This window comes from Emydura macquarii, unplaced genomic scaffold, assembly GCF_026122565.2.
Source record: "Emydura macquarii macquarii isolate MOO-44397 ecotype Brisbane River unplaced genomic scaffold, CSIRO-AGI_Emac_v2 contig_1263, whole genome shotgun sequence".
NCBI classification, from domain to species: domain Eukaryota; kingdom Metazoa; phylum Chordata; order Testudines; family Chelidae; genus Emydura; species Emydura macquarii.
Genome location: NW_027131400.1, coordinates 6,075,927 through 6,097,012, shown reverse-complemented (window position 1 = coordinate 6,097,012; position 21,086 = coordinate 6,075,927). Strand labels below are relative to the sequence as shown.

Genomic DNA, 21,086 nt, shown 5'->3' with positions numbered 1-21,086 from the left:
GCAACATCAAAGTGTCATTGTTTAAAAGTTATAGGACATATTGTCACAGTCCGTGACAGGATATACACAGAGAAATCACTATCATAGGTGCTGTACTTGACTTAGGGAATAAAACTCATAATGAGAACTATGAATATTAGGGATTTCCGTTTGCATGGTTTTACATACCCTTTGCTTCCATGATCCACTTTGAATTTTAGATCTGAGTGAACCCAAAAAGTCAAAGTGAAACTCTATTCCTAGAAGTCAAGTTTCAACCAAAGTCTACGTAAAACTATAAAAAGCAACCTAGATTCCTTCAAAAGGTGTGTGAAGTTTAAAAAAACCTTTAGAACAACCTGCCCTGTGTTGAATATGAATTTACTTAGTTTCAGGTTTTGTAACATTTCTGCACAGCTGAACTCATTAATTTGGCTTCTAAATACGTCTCCACCACTTGAACTTAGACAAACATTTCCTTTATTGTACTACAAAAACTTGTATGACATCTTTGTAAGTCAGCCACTAGACAATGTATAATTATATCCAGGAAAAGGCATATCAAACAGTATTTAATATACCAGAACAGATTTTTCATTCAGGCACATCACAGTGCAGCAGATACCATTATTAACAGGTGCAAACTAGGTATTTGGGCACAAGTCCAGATCAGTAAGTAATTTAAGTATAAATACATGATTTCAGTGTATACATGGCACATGCGCTATGACCACGTATGTATTAGGTTGCTATGGTCTTCGCTTGTGAGGAGCATTGCCTGACAGTCAGCGCTTAGGGCCTTCATCATGCACAGGGAGTTTTGATAGGGGAGTCAAGGCCGTCCTGCTTCACTGTGATCCAGCCCAGAGCCCTGTGAGAGTAACACAAGGCCCAGGAGCACCTTAAGGCTTACCTCCCTGGGCCACTTCCCTCTCCCCACCCCCACTATTGTCCAAAGTTACAGTCTATCACAGGAGGCTGTAAAGGGGGTCAGCTCACCTCTTTGCAGCCAGGCACAGCACAGTAGCTCTCTCCCTCTTAGGGCAGCAGCTGCCTCCTTTCATGCCTTTGCCCTCCAGCAAGGTCATTTCCAAATCTGAGCCCTTCAGGGGTAGGCCATAAACAAACTATAAGGAACCAACACAAATATCCTGGGTCAGTAGGTGGGAGGGGAAAATGCCTCTCTCTCCAGGTATAACCGAAGCCAGTCCTCCCTGCCTCAGGGAGGGACCTTCAGGCAGTTGTTGATAAAGCAATCCTACCTTTTCTCAGGAGCTACAAGATAAAAGGTCCTTTCCCATCCCAGGCCTGCCCATAAATGAGCTGTTCTGGTCCCCTTTAACTCTTTGGCCAGCCTGGGCATCTGTTGCAGGTGGGGCTGGCTGAGCCCTGACCAGATCTCTACCCCTTGTTGTCCAGGCTGAGGCTTGTATAGCCAATCACATAGGTACACAGAATTCCATGGGACCAACTTTTGAAACCTGGCCCACTCCCAGCAAGAAACTCCATTGGGCATTGACTGTTTGCCCGGATAACATGTAGCTTCTGATACTGTATCATAATAATAATAAAGTGACTACAATTCCACCTTGAGATCAGGGGCCAGCTGTGCTAGGAGCTGTACAAACACACAGTAAGAAACAGTCCCTGCCCTGAAGAGTTTAAGAGTCCAAGCAGACAAGATAGGTGGGAGAGAGGAAGCACTTTCCATTTTTACACAATAAAACTGAGGCCCAAAAATATTAAGTGACTTGCCCGTAACCATATAGGAAATCTATGGCAGAGTCAGGCATTGAACACAGATTTCCTGTGTCTTCATCCATTGTATCAAACTCAAGACCATGTTTTGCTATAATTAAATAAATTTGGCCTTAGCATCCATGAGAACTTCCTAGTCCGGAAAGTTATCAGAGAGGAACTGGGCACTTCAATTATTCAAAAAAGATATAAGCTTGAGAATGTGGGGAATTTTGAACGTTTTACACCAGCACTGTACCTCACAGAATTGAATTGACTAGTGCAGGGAAGACCCAAAAGGTCCATACAACATTTATAGATAGCAAAGCCTGTTGAGAATATCTAAAAAAAATATATGGTGCAAAATAGAAAGGGTTTACTATCAGAATGGCCTGCTGATTACACTTATTGCTATTTCCAAAATTGCCTCTGAATTATTGCATTCACCCACAATAGAACTGCTCCGTAGCATAATTTAACTTTTAAAAATTAGTTAAAATTGCCCAATAAGGGTACCACCCCATTTGGGGATTGCAAGAAGAGCATGGCTTACTAGTTACACTGTAGTCTATAGCCAGCAGCCGGGTTGTGGAGGGGGAATACTTAATGGCCAGGACTCACCAGCAAGGGGAGGGAAGATAGTTCCCCCCTTCTTCAGGTTGTCTCAGAGCTGAGGTCTCCTTTCCATCATGGAAAACCCTTCTTAGGGGCAGGGGGTAGTGATGCTAAACTCAAGGCCTGCTTCAGCACTACTGGAGGTGGAGGCTGCAAATAAGTTTCCTTCCAGCTCTGTTGCCTAATTGAACTACCTCTCTCTTGCTCTCTCTCTTTCTCTCTCTCTCTCTCTTTTAAGTACTCCACCTGATGGAGCATTTGATGCAGCTGTGTCAGGGCAATGTTGGCTAGGAGCAGAATAAACCCTTAGCCCCTGGTTTCCCAGTGTGGGATTGTGAACTCCATCACACCCTTGCCCCCAACTTGTGCATCGGCTGGATCTTGTGGGAGATATCCAAAGATGCCCACTACTGCTCATAAAGCTATATACTAACATCATTTTGGAGGGAGTGTGGAGGGGATAGGTCAATGGAGATTTATGGCATGTGGACAGAGTTTAATCATTTCCAGGTTTCTGAGAGTTGCAGTGCTAAAATAAAACTAAAAACATGGAGCATCCACTCCAGCACTATCCCAGGAGTTGATAGCAAAAGGAATTTATTGTATATCGGCAGGGGTAAGCCACTGTCTCCTTGAAGGATATATATTCTGAAGTCTGATGTGGAACAGCAAAGCTAAGGTACAGATAAGATGAAAGGTTTTTTTTCATGCATAAGAAGTGAGAGGAGCATATACTCTTGAGGGAGTGCTGAGGGAGTGGCTGATAGGGAAAATTAATGACATCTTTATGGAATACCATTAAGTGGCACAGAAAACACGCTGGGGCAGATTCCTGAATGAGGTGCTGATATTTTTCACTGCACCCCTGTCAGAATCCGATCATACAACTGGTAGAACCCAGCCCAGGAAGATCACTGTGCTGCAGAGCAAGCTCTGCTAATGGCATTGAACCCCCATGCAGTGTCTCCTACACCATACTCAGTTCCTGCAGCTAGGACACAGGGCATGCCTGAAGCAAGGCAGGCATATCTGGAGCTTCCTGCTGAACCTGGAATGCTGTTTCAACCTTTTGGGTTGAATGAATTTATGCTTTTGGAGTGGCCCTGCACATTGCAGCTTCCTAATTGAAGGAGGGAGAAGATAAACTTAATTTGCACTGAGTCCTCCTCAGCAATTTGACTCATTATGTCCAAACCAAACTATAATGTCTGAGGACCAAGTTCTGTTCTCAGTTATATTTGAGTTAATCTGCAGCAGTTTATAGTGTATTTACACAAATATAACTGAGACCAGAATCTGGCCTTAAATCATGGATGGATGAATGGGTCAGAAAAACAATACAAAGCCACCCAAACTGTTACCCTGCGGAACTAAAAGGAGCCTTTTTAGGAGTTTGAAAAAGTTTGTTTAACTGTTGAAATTATTTTCATGTTTACACCCCCCTACTTTGGTTCTGGGTAGGTGTGGAAAGTGTGGGAGGACATAAGAGGAAGAACAACTTGTCTTACTGTAGTTTTGGCTTGAGTATCTTCTTGTACCAGATATCTCAGGCGAAAGCTTGTTCTCATAAGATTCCCTTTCCAGTTTTGCAGACACAAGACTTGAGTATTCAATTTTTTTTTCCTGTGCTTTTCTATATCAAGAGTTTGATCCTGTGGAATTCTGCATCACCTGAGTATTTTGAAAAGTTCCAGAGGGGTAGCTGTGTTAGTCTGTATACAGCAAAAACAATGAGAGTCCTGTAGCACCTTAAAGACTAACAAATTTCTGCAGGCATAAGCTTTCGTGGGCTGCAACCCACATTTGCATCTGATGAAGTGGGTTGCAGTCCACGAAAGTTTATGCCCGCAGAAATTTGTTAGTCTTTAAGGTGCTACAGGACTCTCGTTGGTGGGTTTTTTTTTCTTTTTTAAAATATTTTGAGGTTCATCACTAATTTAAAATCAACTTGAACCTTAACATCTGTAGTTCAAAATCAGGGATCCTGCTGCCACTGATTAGTTAAGACTTTTATTTCATCTAGCTATTTCAAAATACAAGCTCTCATACAAGCACCTCTTTCTTGCAAGTCTTTTCTTCTCACTTATACACATGACTGCACAGCATTTGGTTTAAATGCTATCTAGAGATGACATCATTCTCTTTCTCAACTGAGATTTCCTCTTTTCAAGGGCTTCTATTTTTGAATATAAATAGATTTTTTCACTCTTTTAAAACTTGACATCATATGGTTTTGAATCATGTGCCTATTATATTGCAGGTTAATCTATCTCTCTGACTGAATGCATGGAGGTATAACAGATAAAAAATCTGAAGGATAAACAATGAATGTAGTAAGAAGAAAGAGAAAAGGATTTTGAAAGGTATTTTTTACTTAAAGTGAGACTAGAATGTAAAACGTATAAGCTACCATACAATCGTCCTCAGTTTTATTTGAGAAAACCAGAAATGACAACTAAATTAAATGCTTTAAAACAAAGATAAAATAAGTGAATGTGACGTATTTTCATGACTTCCAATGCTAATGGATGACAAGGTAAAGTTAACAAAGATGTCCAGTTAGCAAGCCAGTTTTTTTTAAAAGTGATTTTTTTTTTTAACAATGAAGCAAAAAGCACATAAAATGACATTTAATTGGCTCAGGCAACTGATCTGCCATCCAAAACAATTCTTGGTTGTTGTCACAAAGAGACTTAGACATCAATAAGTGCTTTGACATTTTATTATACCTTAACAATCCATGATAGCAGACACTGACAAAGACAGAAAATCTGTTAAACCAGATCAGACTTTCTATTCTGCTGCTAGTTAAAGTTTTTACATTTCTCATATCTATTAATGGAGTGTAGAGTGCAGTAAAGGCACGAAATCCATAAGGGAAAAAGAAAAATGTGCCTAGAAGAAGATGGGCAGCCACTAGAGATCTATGAATATTTTAAAGGGCACCTTAGATTGGCAACTTTGAACTGTTCTTTACTTGCAGAAATATTTTCACTGCCTCTTGAAAGAGAAGAAAAATCCTCAAAGCTACTTAAAGGAAAACTCGATTGTTATATAAAAGTTTTTCAACTTACAATATGCATATTTTTAACAAGGAGGGTAATTAATCATTGGAATAGTTTGCCAAGTGATGTGGACTTCTTCATCAGCTGGCGTCTTTACTTCCAGACTGGATGTCTTTCTAAAAGATCTAGCTCAACCACAGGTTGTAGGGGCAGGTGCAGAAATCACTAGATTAAAATGCATGCGGTAAGATTAGATGATCATAATGATCCCTTCTGATTTTAAAAATCAATGATTATTAATATGAAATTTAATTACAACGCTGTCATTAAGTAAAATTAAAACATTTGCTAAGTGGTGGATTGAATCTGCTGGTCCAGCAAAAAAAAAAAAAAAATCTTAATAGAAATAATATACAAACATGTTAGTGAAATATATGCTATGAAGTATTGGTGAAGTATTTAATATGAAACTCTACACAGAGAAAGTTAAAACTCTGAGGTTTTTTCCAAGGGCTACTCCTCAGAGTTTTGCTACAGCAACTGCACCTGGATCATTGTTAAGGGCATTGTGTGGGCTAAGAATTATCTTGTTGTCTGGATGAATACAGACAAGTTGGCTGTAATGGGACAGTGGTTATGGATAGAAGAGGGCAGATTTTGATGGTGGTGGAGAACAACTTTTACTGTGATTCCAGGGGCTACTTAGGCACCTGAAAACTCTAGGGTTTTTTTGCAGATAACTTAGAAATTAGCTGACAGGAGCACTGTATCTAATTCCTATATAAAGAAAGAAAATTAAATAAATATTAGACTCACTCAGCTCTAATATTAACGTGTTCTGACATCTTGTGTCAAGTCACTTAAGGGACACTCAATAGGTTTAAAATTGTAATCTATATTCTTACTTTGCTACTAACTCTTGACTACAACAACTGAAACAATTGTAGAACAATATAGATTACTTTCTATCATTTAGGCCACTTACTTTTTGCAGTAAACCAAGGTTGGAATAGATCATGTAACGCTTGCAAACATCCTAGTAAGTCAAGGCCCCCATGAGTTTATACTGCAGCTGCCTGAGTCTCTAAGGGTGTTACCATACTGGAGCCTGTGAGGAGAAATAGGTTGGACATTGTGAGGCACCCAGATACTACAGTCTTAGGGCCAGAGAAATACCACAGGTAGTGTGGGAACTTTTCTATATTTCTGTTCTCTCTTCCCTTGGTTTTGACCCCTTCTTTTCATCTATTCACTTCACATCTCCCTCTTTTCAGAATGTAACCTTGGCTGTATTTCTTCTGAGTCCCCCTGCGTCCTCACCTTACCCCTGCTCCCCCACCCCTGCTACAGAGGGATTCTCATCTAAGGACTTCAGGATCCTTAATTTAATTACTAGCCCTTTCTTACCTTAATCATCCTGCCTCTGTTTATAAACAAAATACTGACTCTGTGCCCCGGGGCACAAGCTGGGAGCAACACCTCTCCTCTGCAGAACTCACATTCCACACTCAGGCTGTGCTGCAGGTAAGAGCTATGCCTGGGGCTAGGACGTGTGCTGCGAGTAGACCTCCTGTACGGAAACTTGGGGGCGGTGTCAGGAGCACCTGTCTTCCCCCCACAAATGGTGCCCCTGCACCAGATGCTGGTAGGATGCTGCTCAGAGAAATGTGTTCCTGGGAGGTGAGGCAGTGACCACACGTTTCCCTGTGATGGGATCACCTGTCACTTCTAGAGCACTGGGCTGTGATCTGGTGCAGCAGGGTGGGTCTGGGTCCCCCTACCCCCAGCCCTGCACTCAGGACTGGATGAGTGATAACTCTTAGGCTGGGAGGCCTGAGCTATTACTGATGGTTTATTTCCCCAGCTTTCAGCCAGGAGGTCTGAGCCATTCAGTTCCCAACCGCAAGCCAGGACGCCTGAGAGACTAATCCAGTGTGGGTGTTAATTCTGTGATGCCGCTGACGGGGACACTCTGACCTTGAAGCACAGGAACCTTACAGTTCCAGAGCACAAAAGAAGGGTTCACACCCAACTCCACTTTGACTAGTCCATTCTAGATAATGAAAATAATTAGCCCTTGAAAGTCCACGGCTGAAGATTTTGGTTTGAGGGGTTTGTTGGGTGAAAGGATGGAACCAGGCCTAGAAGTGTATGCTAAGAGAAAGAGACTGAGAATCAGAGAAAGGAAGCTGTTTGTTGCCAATAAGGCTTGTCCTACTGGTGTCTGTGGGAAATTCTGAACTTTTGAACTTTTTGTTCTAATCTGGAACCATAAAAACTATAATGGAAATATAGAAGTTTCCCACAGAATGAAATTCTGTTTCAGAAAAGTCAAAGTGACATTCCGTTTTGACCTTATTGGACTATTTTATTTTGATAATGTTGAAATTGTTTCATGCTTTTGGGAAGCTGGCTGGTGGGCTTGCCAGATCCCTGGTTACCTGGCAGGTCACCCACCCCACAGGCAACTGGGGAGCCAGCAAATTGGCCAGGCAAGGAGCCCAGGGAGAATGCCAGCTTACCCCTCTATCACGCAGGCAGCTGGGAAGCTGGCAAGACAGCCAGCCAGGGAGTCCAGGGACTTGACAGTCTAGGGAGCCCAGCTGCCAATGGCACCAAGCAGGGAGCCGGGCAGCCTGGTATCCTAGAAACTCTCAATCTTTCCTTCTTACACAGCACTGGGAGTTGAAAGTCATGCTGCTATATGTGTCTTTGGAAAAGTAACTTCTCTTAAATTTGTTATAAAGTGTGGATCTATGAACTGAATGTCACGTGCTTTCCATAAAGCTTAATGTACTAGTAAACTAATAGAATATTTAGTAGGTGTACTTGTGCTAGAACTATGTCTGTTTTGGAGTTGAAGCTCTTGCTATGTGCTTTTCGAAATGTTATTTTCCTCAGCATTACACAAATTTATTGGATTTCCCCTGTGCCCACGGTGTCAAATTAATGATCTTTAGATAGGCAATATACAGGAAAACAAAATCCTATTTTTATATATTGGGTAGAATTTTATTAAATTACAAAAATGAACTCAATTAATAAAATTTATTATTTTCTAAAATTTAATTTATTTACACTGAATATGTCTGCTTTATGGATGATTAGCCTGCATAGTAATATAATGAACCCTACTATTGCTATTCAAAAGAGATATTATTGCAAGCAAATCTCTTACAATACATGAAAAAATTCTGGAGGAAAACATGCTGGGAGAACAAAACATATTTAGTTTCCAAAATAGTAACAAGGATTTCAGAAATTGTTCCAGTATCACATTTATAGTAATCTCCAGTTGCTGCTGAAAAGAAACTCCAGATACAGTCAGTTCCATTTATAATGCATGTGTGTTATTGAAACAATTTCAAAACCCAAACAAAATTCATTTTTTGGAAACCAAACTTATCATGAAAGACTCATGGTATAGTTTAATCAATACAGAACATCTAGTCTACTAGTTTCCATACCCATTTTTAGTTTCCCTGATGGCTTCTTATCCTGCATTTTTTCCCATTTCCTTTGGGGATTCCGCTTCCTATCCAGATCTGTCCACATCAGGAAAACCAGATAGCTATACAAGTAGGACATTGGGGAAGACAAATAAATTAGCCTTTTCCAAGTGAGTCCATTTTAATCCACTTTGAACTGTGATTACAAGGTGTATATAGCAATAACAGTAGTTACATTCCCAGGCATGACAGAAGACACATTTTCTAAAGTTTTTAAAGAAAATAATCTATCATCTCCTGATGCAAGAACCCAGACATACAGTACATGAATCACATTCATATAAAATCCAAACAGTGCCAGTAGTGAGGCCCATAATCGTATCAGGAGAAATTTTTAGCAACATCTTGAAATTAACAAGGTGATGTTTACAATGGATAAATGGCAAAATATGCCAAATTTATTTATGCACCACTAAGGGACGCCACTAGATGGAGCTGTTGCAGAGGGTCTTGTTGGTTTTGTTTGAACTGGGTGGCTAGGAGGTAGATCTTGGATAAATGCTAATTGTCATTTTTTCAGATGCTGAGCCTGTCACCAGTCAAGTCAGTTTTGCCTTAAGAAACTGTCTAGCTGAAAGTAATTTCTTGGACAGAGCAGCCTCCTCCAGATTATAGGAACACACAAACAGAAGCATTACATCACACCAGAGCATTCGTGTCCTGAAGTCAAGCTAATCCGTGCTTTGTGCAGTCACTGAGCATAGTTTGCATTTGCCAGACTATGCTAATCATGAGAAGCAACCCCTTGGTACCCCATCCTCACTTCTTCCCTACCTGTAATTGCTTTGAAAATGCTAATTGTTGCCTGGACATGACTTTCAATAATGCTCACCTGTGGCTGTAGCAGCCCTAAATTTTCTCCTTTTTATTAAAAAAAGCTTAAGCGGGAATTTGTAATGCTGCTAACTTAGCTTTTTCTCACTCTTTTTTTTTTTTTTCCCTTTTAAATGAAAATCCAAGTCATAGTTAAAAAGTTAGTGCACCTGCAGGGAACCAATATGCCTGGCAGCTACAACTTGTGAAATGGCCATTTAATACCTACTGGATAACACACAGCACACAGCTGTCATTTTGTTATGTGGAGCATTAATCACTGATTGGTATACCTTATGAGTAACTGATTTAGGCCCCAACACTGCGGACACATTTTAATTGCCACTTCATGAACAGTCCCACCGAATGGGATTACTTCTATGTTTGAAGGTGTATGCCGTGCAGTTGTAACCATGTCAGTCCCAGGATATTAGAGAGGAAAGATGGTGGGGAAATACCTTTTTTTGGACCAACTTCAATTAGTGAGATACACGCTTTCCAGCCACACAAAGCTCCTCTTCAAGTCTGGGAAAGGTATGTGCTAACTACTTACACTTAATTTGTTCCACCTTGCATTTCGCTATGACCCTTGGAGTACCTTTCTCAGACCTGAAGAAGAACTCTCTGTAGGTCAAAAGCTTGTCTCTCTCACCAACAGAATTGGGTCCAGTAAAAGATATTTCCCCCACCCACCTTGTCTCTCTATGTTTAAAGTTAGGCATGTGCACAAATGCTTTCATGGTTGGACTTTTAGCTTGGAAAAGGCTTGACTGGTCTGCGTGCTTAGCCAAACAGTTTAAGATCTTCTTTCCCTTGGTACTCCTCTCCCTGCCTAATTAATCTTGTTTTCCTTTAAAAAATGTGAAACCACAAAATATTGCACTTCACACAAAACTGTCCCAAACATAATATCTCAGATCTTTGCCTACCCCTAAAGGAGTGCACAGTGAGGCTTAGGGAGGGATTCAAAAGTGGCCTTTGTGTTGTTTTGTTCATGGCTTGTTGTACCCTAGGCCAGTCCCTGGACATGATTTAGAGCAGATGGCTGCTTTAAATTAGACTGGCACTCAGATCCGGAAAGGTATTTAGGTGCCTAGCTCCCATTGAAATCAATACACTTGAGGCTCTAGGCCATGACTGCCAACAGTCCCAAAGGACTGATATGGCAGCCAGGGACTGTGGGGTTGTGAGGAAGTCTTGTGCCTGTCCCTCTTCCCCTAGGTGTAACAGCTATCCTAGAAGGAGAAAGGAGGTGTAGCACAGGGACATACCAGACTAACTCTACAACTCTGGAAGATCCTTATACACTGGAAAAAACAATGAGAGTCCTGTAGCACTTCAAAGACTAACAAATTTAATTTCTGCAGGCATAAGCTTTCGTGGGCTGTAACCCACTTCGTCAGATGTACACTCGGTGACTACTCACATGTATGGCTACTGCAGCATCACATTGCAGAATCTGATCTGTTTACTGTTTTTCCTCTTGCTGCAAGTTTTTGTAGAACTCTTCTAGAGCTTGATCCTGGAAGGTGCTGAACAGTGTCTTCAAGGGGTCTATTCACATGCTTAAGTGCTTCATGGGATTGGGTCAAAGTGCTCAGCATTCTGCAGAATCAAGTCCCTCTTAGGGCTTCTCTGGCCATAGATTATAAGCACTTCACATATATAATGCCAGTTGACTTCAATAGTGGTTACATATGTGGAGTGTATGCATCACTCAAGATCATTCCTGCAGTCTTATTCCTCAGGGCACAGTGGAGAGTTATTCATCACAAAAGCCAACTGAAATATAGTTGTGTAAACATGATTTTCCCTCCAGCAAGTTGCAATTCAGCTTTCGGGAAAACTATTCTCTGTTTGAGCTGTGCCACTTTGCACAGCAAAACCCCAAGCCCTGATACACAGGGCCAGTTTATGGTTTGAATATGGAAACAAAAGTTTCTACGTTTGGAGCTAAATTGTTGGGGTTCACAGACTTTGACTGAAATGCCAAGCAAAACTTTTTACAGTCCCCTCCTTTCAAGACTGAGTCTCACACTTTTATTTTGGTTTTGTAATAAGATGTGACAGTCACATGCTGACTCTTGGGATATGTCTACACTGCAGCTGGGCACCTACTTCCCAGTTCAGGTAGAAAGATACGCAATCTTTCCTTGAGCTAGGGTGCTAAAACAGCAGCTACCTGAGAATAAACATGCCTGGATCCCCTGGGAACATTCTTTCATGGCTAGCCTGAACCTCTGCCCATACTACCCCCAGCTACACTGCTACTTTTAGCACACTAGCTTGAGCAGAGTTAGGACGTGATTGTCTCGCCAAGCTGGGAAGCATTCCCAGTGTAGATGTACCCTGAGTTGAGTGAATCTTAATAGGCACTAATCATCACAAAACTACATGCAATGAGACTCAAAAAAAAAAAAAAAATCTTCATCTTCACCATATAAGATTCAAATGAAGCTGAAACTTAAAGCACAGTCCAAAGGGAGTGAAGAAGCTCAAAACAATAGTAAGGAAAAAGCTTCTTCAAATGAGTAGGAACCACACAGCAAATTTCATACAGCTCTGTTCCAAGTCCTTTTCATAAATGTTTGTTATTTTCTTGGTGTTTTTTTTTTAAAAAATTGATTTCTCGTTCTAGTTTAGTTTGCTCAGGTGCCACATTTGTACGCCAACAGCAGGCAGAGCAGGGCAGCAACATGTTTTGCATACCTTTCCCTTCCTTTTGCTGTACATCCAGCCTTCACTACGTGAAGGAATTAAGTCATCCTGAAATTTTCTTCTCCCATATGGCAACAAAACAGCAAGCTGCTCCCTCTTTACATGACTGACAGAGTGAGTCAGTGGTGAACAGGAAAAAAGAGTTTTTTCTGAAATATTTTCATTTCAGTAATTTGAGGTGTTGTTGTTGACACAGGGGAGCAAATTTGTTTAAAAACCTCATTCTGAACCTGAGGTGTGAAAGGCTTGAATTGCTTCAATGCTTGTTAATGGAAGCTACAGCATAATTAATGCATGTTAAAAGAAGTAGGAATAACAAAGTCCAATGGGTGGATGCTGAAACTAGACAAATCAGATTAGATAAGGTACACATTTTTAATAGTAAGGGGAGCAATTTACCCAGGGATATGGTGGATTCCATATCACTTAAGTCTTGAATCAAGACTAGATACCTTTCTAAAAGATATCCTATGGTTCAATCAGGAGTAATGAGTTTAATGTAGAAATTACTGGGTGAGGTTTTATGGCATCTGTTATGCAGGAAGCCAGAGTAGATAATCATAATGGTCCCTTCTGGCCTTACACACTGTGAATCTATGAATAAGTTTACTTCTTTTATGGTGACTCCTTACTGTGAAATTACGGTCCATTGGAAATAGGTTCTACTCTGCTAATCCCAGGCATCAGATTAAAGACAGTATTCACTGGTACTTCACACTGACATTTCAATAATGACTCCATCCATTTGTGTAGATGGGATACTTTCATTTTTAATATAAAGTTTCTAGCAAGAACAATCAGAGTTACAACTGCTAACAAAAATTCTGGAAGAGAGATTATATCTCATGCTTTAGGGTTTAAACCAATCTCTAAATATAAGGATTAGGAGAAGAACCCACTGTGGGAGGAAGATTATCCCACATCTGCCTACTGTTAGATTTTTACACCTTCCTCTGAAGCATCTAGTGCTGACTACTATCAAAAACAGGATATTAAACTAGATGGAACTCAGATCTGATCCAGTCTGGCAATTCTTATGTTCCTAGACATTATGACCTCAATTCTGCAACAAAATCCGTTTGGGTGCACCGAGGAATAAGAAAGAAAATCCTTCTGAATGTTGAATCCATGATTTCCCTTTGCATTGATAGATCCCCAAAATCAGCAGGGCCTCTGTCTCCCATATTTGTGTGATCCAAAGTTCAACCCAGTCCTGCAGATTTGATTTAATTTCCATGTTAGTTTTCCAATTGGATCCTTTTCCCTTCTCCTTAGTGTGTGCTCCACCTTGAACCCGTCCCTCACACACAGCCAAGGATCATCTTCCATGCTGGTTGTAATTTTGGAACTGAAGAAAAACAGCTGATGCTTGAGGTGACACTCTTCTGGGCAAGCAAAGTGGGTAAACAACCAGCTCCATTCCTTTTCTTAAAATGGGGGATTCTCAGGCCACCACTTCCTTCCCTCCAGACTCAAGCATGTGTTCCCAAGTGAGGAGTCTTCTTAGGCCAGTTAATCTCCTCTGCTAGCATGCTAGGAAATGCTCTCCCAACCACAGGGTCTTTCCTTATTCCTGTCTTCATGCCAATAACATCACTCCCCTTGCCAGGTGGAAAAAAGACCACTCTGTCACAGGTTATCTTAACACAGGAGGAGAAGGTGGACAGATAGTTGTTACAATTAGCTACTGAGCTAATATTTAATATTAATACTAATATTTAATTAGTTGACTGTCTTTTTCAATTTTAAAAATGTAATTTTGCAAAAAGACTTTCCTGACATCCTCTCTGAAGGCTTTTGCCTCTGCGCCTCTGACAATTTTTAGGGACTGGTGTGCAAAAAAAAAGAGGAGAGGAGAGAGCAAAACTTACACAACCTGGTTCCATGAAGTCTTTCCATGGGAACACCATACAGTCAGTGCATTTTTTGGAGAGCCACAGCTAGAGCGTATAAGGAACAAGGAAGCAGATGTTCACTTTGGCCTGTTGGGGCAAATTGGTGGATTTTTTTTCAGTGGTAATGGCTTCAGCTCAGCAGTTTATACTCCACTTTTACTAAAGATATAATGTAGTCACAGCTGAGACACCAGTGGCAGCATGGCTGATGATGAGTTAGCCAATCTGGTGTGGGGGATTGTAAATCAAGGAAGACAGCTTGGTAGGATGGCAGTGCGTATCTCCCCTGGTTTGGGAAGCTAGATCTGGATTTGCCAATGGATCCATGTTCTTGGTGTGCTTACAAGTCTACACTTCTTGCTCCCTGCATCCACCGATGAGTTCTCTCCACAAAAAGGACCCAGTCTTGTGAACACTACTTGGCTTAATGCTTGTTACCATGACTACTCATGGAAGTAAGCATTATAACCCCCATGGAGGAAAACACTTAAGTGCATGTTGAAATCATTATTGACACTTTGAAGACACCAAAAAATCATGAGATTGGCTCCACAAATCACGAGACTTTTAAAACAAACCTCAAACCCTGTTTTTAGTCTGTCTTTAGAGGTTTTAATTTCCCTCTACTCCTCTGCCAGCGTGTGTGTGTGTGTGTGTGATAATTTCAGGTTTAATGCACTCAAAATGCACGTCTCCCAGTTGCTCAGATAGAGACTTCATTGACCCTCTTCTCACCTCTAAAACAGGCAAACATCCATCCATTCCTTGTTACTATCTTCATGCTCTCCCCTCCTCTGCCTTGCTCAACCCAGGCCTTCTCCCTTTTCACAGCAGCAGCGCCACTTCCCAAGTCCACCCTTCTCTCCCTCACTGACTTCTGGGGCTTCTCCTCTGCCTGAATCCCAAGTAGAGGACGGGTCCCAGGGAAGTGGGAGGCAGTAAAAGTGTTATTGCTGGGTCCAGAGTTTTGAACCCAGCAAAATCTTTTCCTCCCAACTCCTATCCCCCCTGCTTCCCACTGCCCCAAGGCCCTTTCTGTGCTCTAGGGCCGTACATAGAAAGCAGGGCAGGTCTGTGTGCTTAGCCCTGAGGCTCTTGCACAGAGCTCTGCCCTCATGCCCAGCCCTGAAGGACTTCTCATCTCATCATGAGAATTCCTCCTGCAGGTGCCAAATCCCATGGTTCACACTGAGTTTATGAAAGTTGGCAACACTGCCAAGCTGCTCAGAGGGGACTCCCTTTCCCCACTACTACCTCAAGGCTGGGAGAGCTGCCATTCTATCCCCCCCATCTTCCTACCCTTCTTAAATCTGGCTCCTGGTCCCTTTCATTCTCCTCATCCACATTGTCTGTGCTCCTCCTCACAATCCCTGTTGTCCTATCTAGCCCCTTGAACCACAGAGAGGAAACCATTTTGGCTCTGGGTTGGTGTCAAACCCACAGGTCTTGCAGCAAGATCCTGGGGGTCAGTATACTCCTATTATCCACCCGATAGCTTATGGGCATCAGGACACCTCAAACACCAGCTCAGATACAAGGCTCCATCCCTGAGCCCTAATTGGTGCAAGGCTGGAGCTCCTGATTGGCCTGCTCCCCCCTACTTAAACTGAACCGAAGAACAGAAAATTATCAGTACAACTGGGATCCACCCTGCTTTGGACAGCTCACCCAACATTACCTGTTCTTGTCTTCTGAGCCTGATCTCTTGGTTTCTTGACTCAGCCTGATTCCTGGTATCTGACTAGCTGTTCCTGATGCCCTTATTCTGAACCCTGGCTGGCACTGGGACCTGGTTCTCTGCCCTGTGCTATCCACTAATCCTGGCTGCCTACATCCCACTTCAATCTCATTGAAAACAGTGGGAAGTGGCAAGTAACTTTATTAAGGGTAACCTCACTTCCACGTGCAGATTGTCACTTTCTTACAGCCTGTCATCTTGCTGGCTTCAGTCCCCTTGACAGTAACAGGAAAATGTGGCCATTTTGAATATGGAAAAAATTGTGAATTGGCAGCCTTTCATCATGTTTTCATGAGACAGGTAAAAATACTCCCAAATTTCTAGAGTCATGCTAAGATTGCGAGAGTTGCAATAATGTTAACTATTAGGTTGTGCTTAAGTCCCGTGCTTATAATTAAGCATATATTTAAGTTTAATCTTAAATAGGGATGCTTTTCTGAAATGGAGCCTATACCATGTAAAGCATGTGTGGAGGACTGGATGCTTTGAATAGAATAGTTTTTCTCTCACTTGGGTTTTCTACAATGGGGAAGCATTTGGCCCAGTGAGTGCTATGAGAAGGTAGAATAGTGTTCCAAGAGAAATGCGGGGAACTGCATCCCAGGAGACAGAAAGTTATGAATGACTAGATCAAAGGTGAAAATGGAATTTAGTAACATATGAAAACTTTATTCTAGTGTTCACTACAACAAACTCCATAATGCAGTATATCAGAAATTTAAAAGACTAAATCATGCGGCATTTTAGATTTTCCTGATATCTTTCTAAGTATTTCAGCAAAATTACCCTCACTTTTCTGATAGAGTGGATGAGAAAATTCTCTAGATGATGTAGTTCATTTCCTGCTGTGAACACATGCTGTGAGATGGAGACTGGTCTGAAAATTATCATTAATTCTTCTCCTATTGCTTGTCAATCTGTAAAGTGGATACAGAAATTGGGATTTTCCAAGTTGATCTGCTTCCAAAATGTGGTAAGAATGGCCCTGCTTTTTACAGTCTCAGTTCTGTTGAAACAGTTAATATCAATCCACTGACAGCAATGGCTATGAAACAACTCTAATAATATCATTTAAAACATGGAAAGGGCTTTGCTTGTTTCACTTCTGTATTTTGGAACCTATTGCTATTCAATTTAGTGCGCTAAATGAACTCATATCATAGCCCATTATTGAGGAAAATGACCACCTGCATCCCCATATGTTGACTTCAGTTTTAAATACCTCCATTTGAAAGTCTTGAAACTCATTAAAGTGACAGTGCTTTCAGGACACAGAGTCTGGAATGTGAAACAAAGGATTGCAGGAAACATTATTTTCTAATTTGAAAGTTTAAAATAATAATAATAATAATAAAAGCTCTGCTTTATTTTCTATTTCTCCATCTATTTGGTGTCCTTATGGAGAAATTTGGTGACAATCATCTGCACAGGATCATGCATTATTGGGTTCCTTTTCCTTTTTTTTTGGGGGGGGGGGGGGAAGGGATGGGGGAGGGCACAAGTGCTTTTAGTCTTCTATGGCCTTCTAGTCATCTGGTATTCATTCAAAATGCTGGAAGATGACAGTGTCATATATTTAGATTATGTGGTGTTTAAACAAATACAGTTCAAAACATCTCCCCAAAATAAACACAAATATCTGAATCTGAACTTTCCTAAATTTGCGTGGTCCACCTCTGATGATCTGGCCAGACTAATACAGAGATTTTAAAGCATGAACTCAGATCCAAAGGGAGCTCCAGCTCAGAGGTTCTGATTCAGAGCTTTGGTTCAGGCCCATATTTATTACTAAGTAGGATTGTAAGCGAAGGCAATGGGAATCTACAATGTGATGATTTTATATAAATTCTATGGATTCGGCAAAAATTTCCCATGCGTCTTTATTAACTCTGACCATGAAACTATAAATAAATTACCAATACTAACAAGCTTCCATTCGGTGGCGCTTTAGTTTCTCTATTTCTTATAATCATGAATTTAAACTCTGAACATGGCAGAAATGTGGTTGGTCAGACTGCTTTAAAATTGATCAACTTGTTTCTTTTAAGACTTACCTGATACTTTCCTTTTGAACACCCAGTAGGAAAACCAAATGTTGCTCCCCTCTCGCTCCACCATGGTCGTACAAGTCCCAAATGCATGAAAGGCAGTATGCTTATGTTGCACAGGACAAGACAGGTCATGGATAGATGACAAAGAGTTTCAGTACCCCATGTGACAGAGCAGTTTTTTGCAGTGGATTTCCAGTGGGCCAATGGGAGAGGAAGGCACAAGGGTAGAATTAGTATTTTAGAATCATAGAATATTAGAGTTGGAAGGGACCTCAGGAGGTCATCTAGTCCAACCCCCTGCTCAAAGCAGGACTAACCTCAGCTAAATCATCCCATCTAGGGCTTTGTCAAGCCGCAGCTTAAAAACCTCTAAAGATGGAGATTCCACCACCTCCCTAGGTAACCCATTCCAGTGCTTCACCACCCTCCTAGTGAAAAACTTTTTCCTAATATCCAACCTAGACCTCTCCTACTGCAACTTGAGACCATTGTCCTTGTTCTGTCATCTATTACCATTGAGAACAGTCTAGCTCCATCCTTCCTTTCAGATAGTTAAAGGCTGCTATCAAATCCCCCCTTGTTCTTCTCTTTTGCAGACTAAACAAGCCTAGTCTTCAGAAACCAAAAGCCCTATGTTGTGGAACAACATCATGAAGTCTTCAATTCTGTAGAAATCCACTGCAGAGTGCTGTTCTTGTTCTGTGCTAACTTTGTGCTGTGGGAGGGTCCATCATAACAAGCTCCACATATTGGTGTATGGTGTATTGCTCTGTATAAGGCCCAAATTTTTATGGATTAGCCTTTGGTCCTAGCTCTGATATCAGAAATGACTCACGTGCTAGATTACCTCATTTAAAATCACAGCCTTGCACTGAAAGTTGGTGCATATTTGCACCAAAATAGGGGGAACTCTTGAGGCATCCTGCTGCAAAGAGCCAGAATGCCTCCCAGAGATCCCTGGTACACATGGGAGAGCACACATTGCTGTATACTGTGCAGTATACTCCCTTAATATGTCTGGGCCAGTGTTGCTGAATGAGACGTAGTGAGGAAGGGAGATCCCTTGCATCACCTACTCTCTGACCCTCCCGGACCCTTTGGTGTCTTGCAAAGCCCCAGAATAGAGGAATAGCAAATGTGGCTTACAACTACTTTTACCTCCATGTAAACAGTCCATTCCTGCCCCAAATAACTGAGAGTCAGGCCCTATATCTTTATAAAGTAACCAGATTGTCCCAAATATACTGACTGAATCAAACACTAGAGAGTTTAAATTAATAAAGGAAGGATGGCCCTGTGGTTCAGATGCTAGCCCAAGACGTAGGACAATATTCTCAACCTTTCCAAACTACTGTACCCCTGTCTGATATGGCTTGCGTAACCCAAGTTTCACCTCACTTAAAAACTACCTGCTAATGAAATCAGACATAAAAATACAAATGTGTCACACCACACTGTTACCGAAAAATTGCTTTCTCATATTGTCTGTATGAAATTTTAGTTTGTATTGACTTTGCTATTGCTTTTTGGGTAGCCTGTTGTAAAACTAGGCAAATATCTAGATGAGTTGATGTGACCCCTGGAAAACTTTTACGTATCCCCAGGGGTACACATACCTCTGGTTGAAAACTACTGACACTGGTTCAATTCCCAGCTCTGCCATAGGCTTGCTGCATGACCAGGGGCAAGTCATTTAGGGTAACATTTTCAAAAGTGCCTCAATCCCATTTTCAAAAGTTTTTCAGTGAAACTTAGGCCCTTTTGGTATGTTACCGATAGTCTCTCTGAGCATCACTTCTCCATCTGTAAATTAGGGATCACAGCACTTCCCTACTTCAAAGGGGTGCTGTGAGACTGCTGTCTGGAGAGCCTATCCCAGGGCAGACTGTCAAAAACAGGGCAAATGGGGGGTGAGTTCTCTAATGAGATTTCATCAAGCAAGTAACAAATGTGAACTCCTGGGTCACTATAACAGTCTGATCATGGAGTCACAGAGAGTCCTCTTGGACTGTCCAGTCTATCTTGCCACCCAGACAAACTGGACTTAGTGATAAATGGTCACTTACACCAAAGATCACACAATGTTCAGGTTGCTTTATGAGATACCCAGTCACTTACTCCAGATCACTTGGGACCCTATATCAGTGTTTCTCAATGACCGGTCTGTGAACTGGTGCTGGTCTGCAAGATCTCCCCGATACAGTTTAGGAAGGCAGCAAACTGGTCCCTGGTCTCAAATAGGTTGAGAAACACTACCCTAGATCTTACTCCAAAGACAACACCTTTAGCCAATCTTGAAATAAACTATCTGAAGGTTTCTTAACTAGAAACAGAAATGAGAGTTATTTACAGGTTAAAGCAAGCAAACATATACATACAAATGAGTTATCATCTAAATCCTAAGACTGACAGAGTTGTAGTGATCTGTCAATATAAAGTGTTTTTCCTGGTGGACCCAGGGGATCTCTACTTCAGTTTCTGGCTCTGTCAGAGTTCAAACAGCAAAGAGAGATATGGAAATTCTTCCTGTGTTTTGCTTTATTTCCTTCATTCAGCTTCTGAGGTTATGTCTACACTAGCTCTTTTGTCGGTAAAACTTTTGCCAAAACACACATACCCCGACCAACATAAATTTTACTGACAGAAGCGCTGGTGTGGACATGGGAGATGCCCTCCTGCCGACGTAGCTACTGCCACTGTTGGGGGTGGTTTAATTATGCTGACAGGAAAGCTCTCTACGGTTGGCATAGAGCAGCTACACAGAAGATCTTATAGCCGTGCAGCTGCTGTATGGTGTGTAGTATAGACATAGCCCAAGTCCACAGGACAAACTTCCTTCCTTGTAACATTTCTAAGGTTTGATAGGGCCATTAACCAATCCTTTGTATTGCAATGTTCCTTGATGGCCCATCTGATTTTGATAGTCCTTCTGGATGGGCGGGATGATGATTCTTGTGCCTGGGTTCACAAGTTTAGAGCAATCATTTTCAAAGTTATAATGCAACACTTACATATTTTCTTATAGC

The 21,086-nt window shown here is 41.4% G+C and overlaps 1 long non-coding RNA gene across 1 annotated transcript; it reads right to left on the bottom strand.

Moving 5' to 3' along the window:
• Nucleotides 1-459: 459 nt before the first annotated feature.
• Nucleotides 460-2,526, bottom strand: LOC137154672 (uncharacterized). Its single transcript, XR_010920273.1, has 3 exons — nt 2,338-2,526; nt 979-1,106; nt 460-850 (listed from the first exon to the last, which is right to left on the bottom strand). It is a non-coding gene; the product is annotated as an uncharacterized lncRNA (long non-coding RNA).
• Between the last annotated feature and the right edge of the window lie 18,560 nt (nt 2,527-21,086).